Below are 10,532 nucleotides of genomic sequence, written 5' to 3'. Positions count from 1 at the left end.
CTCCAGCCCGACGCCATTGCCGCCAACCCCGGCTGCCCGGAGCTCGCCGCACTACCGCGCGCCGAAGCCGGCCACCGCTCGCCACCCGACCTCGCGCCTCCCACCGAACTCGGCTCCCGCGCGAGCGCCATCGAAGCCGTCGTCCGAGCTCGCCCGAGGTCGCCCCGCTGCTCCGGTCTTCTCTGCCGCCGACGAACGCCTGCACCGGCCCCCGCGGACCTCGCTGCACCCTGCCGGAGTCCTCCATCGCCGCCATCGCCATGGATCGGGAGGAGCCCGATCCAGCGGTTTCGTCTCGGCGCCGTTGACCTCCTCCTGGGCCGCCGTCCTCTCGCTGAGGCCCATCTCCGCCGGCCTGCCTTCTCCTCTCTGCTAACGGGCCGAGCCCACTTGGGTGAGCAGCCCCCGAGCGCCCCCTCCTCTTGTTTTTTTACCTTAATGTAGGCGAAACCTTGCAATGTTACCTTAATGCATCTATATACTTGGTAAAGGGTGGAAGGCTCGGCCTCTCGCCTAGTGTTTTGTTCTACTCTTGCCGCCCTAGTTTCCGTCATATCGGTGTTATGTTCCCGGATTGTTGCGTTCCTTACGCGGTTGGGTTATAATGGAAACCCCTTGATATTTCGCCTTGATTAAAGCTTTTCCAGCAATGCCCAACATTGGTCTTACCATTCGCCACCTAGCCTTTTCTTCCTCTTGGGTTCTGCAGACTCAAGGGTCATCTTATTTTAACCCCCTCGGGCCAGTGCTCCTCTGAGTGTTGGTCCAACCGAGCGATGTCCGGGGCTACCAGGGGCAACTCTGGGCTGGCCTACCCGTCGTCTTGCTCATCTGAGTGTGCCCTGAGAAAGAGATATGTGCAGCTCCTATCGGGATTTGTCGGCACATTCGGGCGGTGTTGCTGGTCTTGTTTTAACCTGTCGAAGTGTCTTGAGTTACCGAGATACCGAGTCTGATCGGAACGTCTTGGGAGGAGGTCTATTCCTTCGTTGACCGTGAGAGCTTGTCATGGGCTAAGTTGGGACTCCCCTGCAGGGATTGAACTTTCGAAAGCCGTGCCCGTGGTTATGGGCAGATGGGAATTTGTTAATGTCCGGTTGTAGATAACTTGAACTGAACTTAATTAAAATGAATCAACTGTGTGTGTTACCGTGATGGCCCCTTCTCGGCTGAGTCCGGGAAGTGGACACGGTGTTGGAGTTATGCTTGCGCAGGCTGTTCCTCTAGATTATCGCTCGTGCTTTGCCTCCTCTTCTCGCTCTCTTTTGCGTATAAGTTAGCCACCACATATGCTAGTCGCTTGCTGCAGCTCCACATATATTTGCCTTACCCTTCCTACAAGCTCAAATAGTTTTGATCGCGAGGGTGCGAGATTGCTGAGTCCCTGTGGCTCACAGATACTTCCAAAACCAGCTTGCAGGTGCCGATGATTCCGTGCAGATGATGCAACCAAGCTCAGGAGGAGCTCGATGAAGATCTTGTTCCTTGTATTGTTTCGTTCTAGTTATCAGTAGTGGAGCTCAGTTGGGGTCGATCGGGGACCTTTGTCGCATTTGGGGTTCTTCTTTTATTTTGGTTCTGTAGTCGGACCTTGATTGTATTTATATGATGTAATGCTTTATTCATGTAATTGTGTGAAGTGGCGATTGTAAGCCAACTATGTATCTCTTTCCTTATTATATTACATGGGTTGTGTGAAGATTAGCTCACTTGCGACATATGCCTTCAATGCGATTATGCCTCTAAGTCGTGCCTCGACACGTGGGAGATATAGTCGCATCGAAGGTGTTACACCCAACCAGGACGGTGGTGACACTGCAAGACATGCATGAGCGACGAGATCCAATTGAGAGAGGATTTTTGAGGAATAGGCATGCGGGTGGAGAGCTCCCGCCACCGCCGACCACCGCGAGGGGCTTTCCCCCGGCGGCCCCGGCCAACGGCGTCGAGTGGGAGAGGAGGCAGAGGAAGGGTAGAACGGCGGCGGCGGTTGTGGCGCCCAAGTTGCCCGCAGGATAACGTGGGGGCCTTTCGCGAGTTTGTTTGGGATGATGCTCCACACTCGGGCTCTATGCATTTAATGTCCAACACACATACTTTGCTACAACAGGGTGATGAAGTGAGCACCTAGTCGTTTCAAAAAAAAAAGTGAGCACCTAGTATGGAGGAACGATGCAGTAGGAAGCATGTAAATCAATTGACACAATGATTTGTTAGCCGACTGACCCAAATAGAAAAACCAATCAACCTGTTGCTTTGGTCCTCTACTTGTGTTGATTCTTTACGCTATTGCATCTTTTGGAAATCTGGACTAGCTCATTCCCAATCTCCCGTTTCATAACCAGGATGGGCCTGAATGGATGATGAGGACGGGTAAGTTTGATCTTGTGGAGGGCGAGAAGGCAAATGGATTGAGATTGTAGCGCTGCTGCCTGCTGGATGTGGTCGGAATTGGGTTGTTGTTGTTTTGTATTCAGCACTAATGTTTGTTGATGAATTCGGCCAGTCTCGTGAAGATGTTTCTTCCTTGTCGAAGAATAGAAGAGATGGAGGTGGAGATGGGGTGACGTAGCTGTTCGGTCGTTCATCGGCTTGGCTAGATAGATTCTTGTTTTTCGGAATTATGGTGAACAAGAACAACCAGCTTGATTGCCGTCGGTGTTTGATTTTTGTTGTTGCTTGATTTGGAATCTTTATCCAGTGAATTTGTGAATTCATTCCCAACATTTCTTCCCACTTGTTATGCTGCCAAGAAACACCGAAGGAAAAAAGAAAAGAAAAAAAAACAAAGAAAACAAGAGCAGAGCGAGCTAATACCAGCTAAACACTCTCAAGATTCAAAATATAATGGGATTTGAGAGTTTGGCGTGCTGATTTCAGGGATTTAAAGTTTAGGTTTAATTTAAAGTATCCTCTATAAGTTGAAGATATGTTTTGGACTTTTTTTCTTAATAATATGTCATCCTTCTTGCAAAAACAAAAGTGCACATCTCAGTTACAAAGCTCCACGCACACGCCGTCTACGACGACCATCTCACCGGCTCGCGGGACGAGCGTGACGTCCAGCCGCCGGTCCTGCCCGCACCCGAGGTCCTCAACCAGCTCCCACAGCGCGAACCGGTACGTGAGCGTCAGCCTCCCCATGCCCCGGCCGCCGCCGTCGCCCGCCGCCGTGCGGCAGGTTCTCAAAGGTCCCCGCGAACTCAGTGTCCTGCGGCCCCACCCGCGCCTCCTGGCCTTTGGGCACGTTGACGAGCACGTCGAACTTGGCGTACTCGCAGGGGTCGATGGTGACGTCCACCACCAGCACCTCCGGCGCCGTCTTGCTGCTGCCGCCGCTGGCCCGGGCCTCCTCCGGCCGCTCCACCGTCACGTACTCCTTCCGGCCCTTCTTCAGAGCCACGGGGAAGGAGAGGGCGGCAGGGACGCGTGGGCCGGTGGGTCTGTCTATGCCGGTCGCCGGCTTGGGCCGCTTGTCCTGCCACTCCAGCGTCTCCCTCTCCTCGTACGTGTACCCGAGCCTGCGGGCGTCGAGGACGTCGCGGACGCTGATGCGCACGGGCCGGCGCTTCTCGTCGTAGAAGACGAAGCTGGTGTCGCGCCAGTCGTCGCCGGTGCCGGCGCCGGCACCGAGGAAGTCCTCGTTGCCGAGCGTGGTGGTCCAGAGGTGCCACATGCGGTCGACGTTGGCGTGGTGCGAGTAGAAGACGGGGTCGCGCCCCGCCGTGCCGAGCACCCCCATGTCCCCGCCCACCCAGATGTGCACGGCGGTGTGCGCGGCGTTCTCGAGCGAGCCGGGGGAGCCGGGCGTGCCGCCGGCATAGAACTTGTTCCCGTGGAACTGCAGGGCCGTGTCGACGGCCATCTGGCGGTAGATGACGGAGAGGTTGTTCTCCTTCACGCAGGCGTCGTCGGTGCAGAGAGTGTAAGACAATAGGCTTTGGGGGAAACCGGCACAACCCTCTAGGGGTGGCCTATCACATATATATATAATGAGGTGGTATACAACGTTACAATATACACATGTAAATACAGTCTAACACCCTCCCTCAATCTTAGCCACTTTCTAATGAATCTAGAAGGGTAAGATTGCGCCTGCAAGTCTCAAACTGTGGCAAAGGCAATGGCTTGGTGAAGATGTTAGCAAGTTGATCCTTGGAAGAAATAAACTTGATCTGTAGTTGCTTCTGAGAGACACGTTCACGCACAAAGTGATAGTCAACTTCAATGTGTTTCGTTCGGGCATGGAATACCGGATTTGCAGAAAGGTATGTAGCACCGATGTTATCACACCAAAGAACAGGAGGCTGTGATTGGGGTATACTTAACTCCTGAAGCAAGGACTGTACCCAGATAATCTCTGATGTGGCATTGGCCACAGCCTTATACTCAGCCTCAGTACTGCTACGCGAGACAGTAGCCTGTTTCCGAGCACTCCAGGCAATCAGGTTAGAGCCAAAGAAGACAGCATAACCCCCCGTGGATCGCCTGTCATCCGGATTGCCAGCCCAGTCTGCATCAGAATATGCTGAAAGACAACCAGAGTCAGACGGCCGAATATGCAAACCATGAGCCACCGTGAAACGAATATAGCGCAAAATCCGCTTAACAGCAGACCAATGAGTGTCACGGGGTGACTGCAGATACTGGCAGACTCGGTTAACAGCATAAGAAATGTCTGGTCGCGTGATCGTCAAGTACTGGAGCCCACCAACAATACTCCGATACTCGGTCGCATCAGAAGAAGAAAGAAGCACACCATCAACAGCATTGAGCTTATCAGTGGTAGACATGAGTGTAGTCGTCGGTTTGCACTTAAGCATCCCAGCTCGCTGCAACAAATCCAGAGAGTACTTCTTCTGCGTCATAACAAGGCCAGCAGCACGAGAAGTAACCTCCACATCAAGAAAGTAATGAAGCTTCCCAAGGTCCTTGACCGCAAAATCAGCACCAAGTGAGCGAACAAGCGCAGTAGCAGCCGACTGAGAGGAGCTGACCAAAATGATATCATCTACATAGACCAACAAGTACATAGTAACCTCAGGCCTTTGAAGAAGAAACAATGAGGAGTCAGCAGTTGATGATGCAAAACCATGAGCACGAAGAGCCATTGCAAGACGAGCATGCCAAGCACGAGGAGCCTGCTTCAGACCATAAATTGCCTTGGACAGACGACAGAGATGATCAGGGCGATCCGGATCAGAGAAACCCGGAGGCTGGCGCATGTAAACCTCCTCCGCCAAGACACCATGAAGAAAAGCATTTTGAACATCAAGCTGACGAAGAAACCAACCTCGAGTAACAGCCAGAGAGAGAAGAAGTCTGATGGTAGTAGGCTTGACCACTGGACTGAAGGTGTCTTCATAGTCAAGTCCAAAACGCTGTCGAAAACCACGAGCAACCAGACGAGCCTTATAGCGCTCAATGGACCCATCAGAATGCTTCTTCACTTTGAAAACCCATTTGGAATCAATGACATTAAGCCGTGATTGTGGAGGAACAAGAGTCCATGTCTGATTGCGAAGAAGCGCTTGATACTCCTGCTCCATGGCCTCTCTCCAATGAGGAATGCGCATAGCAGCTTGATACGTGCGTGGCTCAGAGGATGGATCTGCGAGAGCAGCAGACATGCACGCCGCTAACCAAGCAACTGTGCCATCGTGACGTTGCTTAGGCTGAAAAATGCCACTCCGACTGCGCGTATGTGGACGTAGAGCAGCAGCAGGAGCCGGCGGAGGCGAAGGTGACGGAGACGTGACGGTCGCCGAAGATGCAGGAATCACCTCAGGCGAGCTCGGGACAGACGACTCCGGGCTGCATGGCAAAGACTGGCCCGACGACAGGGGCTCAGAGGCCATGGGCGAGCCGAGGGTGGGCGAGGCCAGCTCCGGTGACACCGGCCCAGACGGCCTTGGCGAGGCGAGAGCAGGCGAGGCCGGCCCTGGTGAGAAGGGCCCAGACACCCTGGGCGAGGCAGGGGCGGGCGAGGCCAGGCCTGGTGATGACTGCCCCGACGCCCTGGGCGAGACGGGGACCGAGGAGGCCGGCCCAGTCGGCGGAGTTGCAGGGCGCGACGATGGCGAAGGCAGCCCAGAAGCCAGAGGCGACCGGGCCAGGACGTCGATCGGCCGTGCATGAGCACGGAAACCGAGGCCATGCAGAGGCGCCATGCGCTCCTCATGCACAACAGAAGGTGCCGAGGATGAAGGCGATGGCGACGAAGAGGAAGATGGCGCTTCCAGAATCTCCAAACGAGCCCCACGACCAGTGCCTGCACCATGGTTAGGCAACAATAGAGGAGAATATGCAACATCATCAAATTGGTCAGAAGCAACAGAGGATGAATGCATGACAGGTGGCTCGGTAGTGGACACAGGGAGTTTGGCAAAGGGAAAAACATGCTCATCAAACACAACATCCCGAGAGATGTAGACACGATTAGTGGGAACATGAAGACATTTGTATCCTTTATGAAGAGAGCTATAACCAAGAAAAACACACTTCTTGGAACGAAACTCGAGCTTACGCTTGTTATATGGACGGAGATGGGGCCAGCAAGCACACCCAAACACCTTGAGAAAGGTGTAGTCCGATTGTTCATTAAGGAGAACTTCAATGGGAGTCTTCATATTCAAAACACGAGTGGGAGTACGATTGATGAGAAAACATGCAATGGTGAAAGCATCACTCCAAAAACGAAACGGAACAGATGCATGGGCCAAAAGAGTCAGACCAGCTTCAACAATGTGACGATGCTTACGTTCTACTGAACCATTCTGCTGATGTGTATGTGGACATGCTAAACGGTGAGTGATCCCAAGCGACTGAAAGAAGGAGTTGAGGTTGCGATACTCGCCACCCCAGTCCGACTGAACATGAACAATTTTGTGCTTGAGAAGGCGTTCAACATGTTTTTGGAACTGAACAAAAATGTCAAACACATCAGATTTACGTTTGATAAGATAAAGCCAGGTAAAGCGGCTGTAAGCATCAACAAAACTGATATAATAATTATGACCACTAACAGAAGTCTGAGCAGGACCCCATACATGTGAAAACACAAGTTCTAAAGGATGTTTCACCTCACGACTGGACTCCGAAAAAGGAAGTTGATGACTCTTCCCCTGCTGACAAGCATCACACACTGCTACATCTTTATTACTGGACACACTAGGAAGCTCATGACGACGCAAAACATGCCGGACAATAGGTGTGGCCGGGTGACCAAGACGAGCATGCCACTGTGACGGAGATACCCGAACTCCACTGAAGACGCGAGCGACGCAGGATGCTCCAGACGATAGAGACCTTGGCAGAGCCGCCCACTAAGAAGAATGTCCCTCGTGCCCCGATCCTTAATAAAAAGATCAAAAGGATGAAATTCACAAAGCACATTATTATCACGAGTGAGTTTAGGAACTGAAAGAAGATTACGTGTCACAGATGGAACTCGAAGAACATTGCGAAGTTGAAGACTCCTATTGGCATGTGTAGTGAGAAGTGATGCTTGACCAATATGAGAGATGTGCATACCTGCTCCATTGGCGGTGTGGATCTTGTCGGAGCCATGGTAGGGTTCACGAGTGTGAAGCTTCCCCATCTCACTGGTCAGGTGCTCTGTCGCCCCAGAGTCCATGTACCAGTGGGGATCAATGGAGTAGGACTGAGTGTGTCCCTGTGGCTTCTGCGGCGGCGGACGATCAGCCATGGCGACCTGGCGAGCAAAGTTGCGTGTATCCTTCCCGTCATTGCCAAGACCAAGAAAACCCCGCTGGAAGCGCTTGTGACACTTCGAGGCCCAGTGCCCATCGCGACCACAAAGCTGGCACACACGGGGACCGCCAGCCCCTGGTAACGTCGCAGTAGGAGGAGGGGCCGAGGCGGGTGGTGGTGACTGCCCCGAAGGAGCCCTGGATGAAGCAGAGGAGCGACCACCGTTGGTGGCGGCGTTTGCCGAGAGGGCGCCGTTGCCCCTGGATCGGCGCGTCTCGACTCGTTGCTCAGTAAGCAGGAGGCGTGAAAAGACCTCGTGTGCTGGCATGGGCGTGGAGTTGCCCCTCTCATTGATGATCTCGACTAGGGCGTCATACTCCTCATCAAGACCATTGACAATAAACGAGTTGAACTCGGAGTCGGTGAGGGGCTGTCCAATGGAGGCCAGCGTGTCGGCGAGACTCTTGACTTTGTTGTAGAACTCAGTGGCGGTGGAGTCAAGCTTCTGACACTCCCCAAGTTGGCGACGGAGCCCAGATACACGAGCCTGCGACTGTGCCGCAAACGAGCGCTCAAGAATAGTCCATGCCTCGTGGGACGTCTTGGCGAAGACAACAAGCCCAGCAACGGCCGGAGAGAGCGACCCCTGGATGGAGGAGAGGTTCGCCTGATCCTGCCCTGTCCAGACACGGTGAGCCGGATTATATACCGGACCATGCACGCTGTCAACCAGCGCAGGAGGGCAAGGGAGAGAGCCGTCGACATAGCCAAGCAGGTAGTGACTCCCAAGAAGCGGAAGAACCTGCGCGCGCCAGAAGATGTAATTGTCCGACGACAACTTGATGATGATGAGATGGCCGAAGTGAAACGGCGGCGGCGGCTGCGATCCCATCGAGGAGACTGGCTGAGGTGAGAACACCGTGGAGACAGTCGGAGGGGCAGCCGGCGCGGTGACAGAGGGCGCGATGGCCGCGGTTGACGCCGCGAAGCCTGCCAGCGCGACGTCCTCCGCCACCAGCGGCGCAGTGGCCGAGGGCGCGACAGCCGCGGTTGACGGGGCGGCGGTGGTGTGAGCCACAAGCGCCTGCCCGGGCGAAGTAGCAGCCGGCGGGAGCGCGAAGAGGGAGCCGACGCTCCGTGTCCCGATCGGCGCCTGAAGGGAGGCGGCATCCAGCGGCCTCGAGAGAAGTGCCGCAAGGGAGGCCGGCAGAAAACCAGTGGCGGTGGAGCCGGACGCAGCGGCGGACGTTATAGCAGTCGGGCGGCGGCGGCGGCGGGCGCGGCGGCGGCGGCGGTGGCGGCGGTTTAGGGTTTTTAGGCGGAAGCGGACGTAACCTAGCGTGATACCATGTAAGACAATAGGCTTTGGGGGGAACCGGCACAACCCTCTAGGGGTGACCTATCACATATATATATAATGAGGTGGTATACAACGTTACAATATACACATGTAAATACAGTCTAACAGAGAGGAAGATCGTTCTCCGCGCCTGGGCCCTTGTTGAGGTCCATGACGGCGGTGACGTGCGCCGGGTCGCGGTTGGGGTCGTAGAGCGGCGAGGACGCATCGTTGAATATCGGCGGTAGCATCATCCCGTCCGGCGCGTCCCAGTTCCAGTACGTCAGCGCGAAGGCGCTGTCGCCGATGAGCTCGCCGATGATCCGCTCGAAGAAGTAGATGTACATCCGGTGCCACGGCGCGAAGATGGACGAGAAGTGCACGTCGAAGTCGATCTCCGGCGTGCCGCCGCCGCCCCCGGCTGTTCGCGTGGCCGCCACGGCCGCCGCGGTGACCTTGTAGTGGAAGTTGCAGTAGGCCTCGTGGATGGCGGCCTGGCTCTTGAAGCTGCGCGGGTCGCCGGTAGCGTCCAGGTCTCTCATCATTTGGACGCCGGCCTCGTACTTCCTCACGTACTCTGCGTCCGCGGCGACGAGGTGAGCCGGCCGGCGCACATGCAAGGGGCCGTTCGGTGGCGGCAGCGCGCTGAAGTCGACGACGTCCTCGGGGCGGTACACGCCGGGGCAGTTGAAGCCGTCGGCGGAGACGCACCTGATGACCTTGTCCGTCACGGGCACGGTGACGCACGTGGCCGGCACGGATTCGCCCGCGGCCAGCGCGAGCCCTCCGAGGTTGATGGCGCCGGCGGCTCCGACCCCGGTGAGGCCGAGCAGGACGTCCCGGCGGTCGAGGCGACGACGCACCGCCAGGTCGTCATCGCCTGCGCCCGTGGCTTTGCAACCGCACGACAAGCGACTGCGACGGACCTGTTTGCGCCGGGCCACTGGCTTGCTTAGAGGAAGGCATGCAGAGGCGGCGGCCGTGAAAGGCAAGACGATGAAGCTAGAGCTGGCCATGCCGCGCGCGGACACGAATGATAATACAACCATGGTGTGGAGCAACTTGTCATAAAAAGGGAGATGAAGATCGAAATGTCACGTGTGCAAAGTAGACATATGCCTACCAGTGTGCAACCAACAACGGCATGAGACAAGACGTACGTACGCCGGTACCGTCGACGTCGGGCAGATCGCTCGTGTCTTTTGAAGATCGGCGAATGGTTGCAATGCACGTGTGTGCGGATCATTTTGCTGCAAACTAGGACATGCTATTTCCTGCAAAACTAAGATTCTTTTGCAAGGAAAAGACGTCCACGTTCGACGACCAGCACGTACGTCTACCAGAAACCGCGTTCCACGGTCCATACGTAGGAGTACGTACGTACGTGTGTGGCCACTGGCCATCGGCGCGCACCTTCCTACGTGCACTCCTACAAATATCGACCGTGAGCTGCGTCGCAGTCGTTTCCAATAAAGCAACG

General features: G+C 55.4%; 1 pseudogene; it reads right to left on the bottom strand.

Moving 5' to 3' along the window:
• Window positions 1–2,952: 2,952 nt before the first annotated feature.
• On the bottom strand, window positions 2,953–10,073 carry LOC119314880 (annotated as a pseudogene).
• Between the last annotated feature and the right edge of the window lie 459 nt (window positions 10,074–10,532).

The sequence above is a fragment of the Triticum dicoccoides genome, chromosome 6A, assembly GCF_002162155.2.
Source record: "Triticum dicoccoides isolate Atlit2015 ecotype Zavitan chromosome 6A, WEW_v2.0, whole genome shotgun sequence".
NCBI classification, from domain to species: Eukaryota; Viridiplantae; Streptophyta; class Magnoliopsida; order Poales; family Poaceae; genus Triticum; species Triticum dicoccoides.
Note: the sequence above shows the minus strand (reverse complement) of the source record. Positions and strands in the feature narration are given on the sequence as shown.